Source organism: Chelonoidis abingdonii, chromosome 8, assembly GCF_003597395.2.
Source record: "Chelonoidis abingdonii isolate Lonesome George chromosome 8, CheloAbing_2.0, whole genome shotgun sequence".
Classification (NCBI taxonomy): Eukaryota; Metazoa; Chordata; order Testudines; family Testudinidae; genus Chelonoidis; species Chelonoidis abingdonii.
Window position 1 is genome coordinate 38,490,278 of NC_133776.1, and position 1,042 is coordinate 38,491,319.

General features: G+C 49.2%; 1 protein-coding gene across 2 annotated transcripts in view; it reads right to left on the bottom strand.

Annotated features, from left to right (window-relative positions):
• The window catches only part of ACSL3 (acyl-CoA synthetase long chain family member 3), a 113,198-nt gene extending 112,990 nt beyond the window's left edge, over nt 1-208 (bottom strand). For both annotated transcript variants that reach the window (XR_004374847.2, XM_032789104.2), the window contains exon 1: nt 149-208. The gene's annotated coding sequence lies outside the window, so the exon portion shown is untranslated. The remainder of the gene's footprint in view (nt 1-148) is intronic.
• Between the last annotated feature and the right edge of the window lie 834 nt (nt 209-1,042).

Consider the following 1,042-nt stretch of genomic DNA (forward strand, 5'->3'; position numbering starts at 1 on the left):
GTGTCCAGGCCGCGACGCAGGGGTCCAGCCTAGGGTCTATGCCCACAATGCCAGCCGGCTGCCTTCGCTACCCACCCCCCCGCAGCCCCGTGTACCGGCACCGCGGAGCCAGTCCAGGCCCCCCTTAGCTCCCCCTCACCGCAGGCACCTCGCACCAGCCAACGCAGTTGCGGTGTATCCTCATTCCACATGCATGAGCGGCGCTCAGTGATTGGCCAGAGCTGGGTGGCGCGCGAGGGGCCGGCTCTGTAACATTGCAAACGGCTGCCACGCAGAAGAGGGGAGCGCTCGAGCTGCACAGGGGTTACTACAGGGCGTTCGCTGCCGGGGTCAGGCGCTGTAGCGCGCAGGGCAGCTGGGACAGGGAGCCCTTGGGCAGCGCTCCAGAGGAAGGGGGGCTGGGACGGGGAAATAGGATGTAGGGGGGCTGAGAGTGCGAGTAACTGATTTTCACTGGCAACGTGCTACAAGTAACAGTCGCCATTCAGTAATTTATTATGCAAATGATGTTAACTGTGTCGTGTATTAGGCAAATATATTACTGCACATTGTGTAAATAATTACGTAAACAACTATTGCCTGGCAGTCAGCCTCCCTCATTTAATGTTGCAATATAAACATTATTTATTTCCAGATTTAAAAATTTTATTAAGATGATTTTAAAAAAAAAAGTGAACAATACAGAGTTAAAGCCTAGTTATCTGGTTATCAGAGAATAACGTACAGAGGATCAAGAGGTGCAAAAGTTGGTTTAAGATTAGATGGCATAAGGAATACATAATCTGCAATATTCCCAATTGGGGGTAAAAGGTTAACAGGTCAAAGTACAGACATTAAGATATGAGGGTATGTTGTTCATATAATGGCTATGTTCAGGTGTAGAGTATAATGAGTGGATACGATGATGAGGATGGATTGACGCTCATTTCGTGAGATTTAACATTCAGTGAGTTTATAGTTCCAGTTCATATGGTCCAACAGATAACGTCTCTTGTTCCCTTTCTTGTAGTCGATGCAGGATGTTGCTCCAGCCCATGCCTCC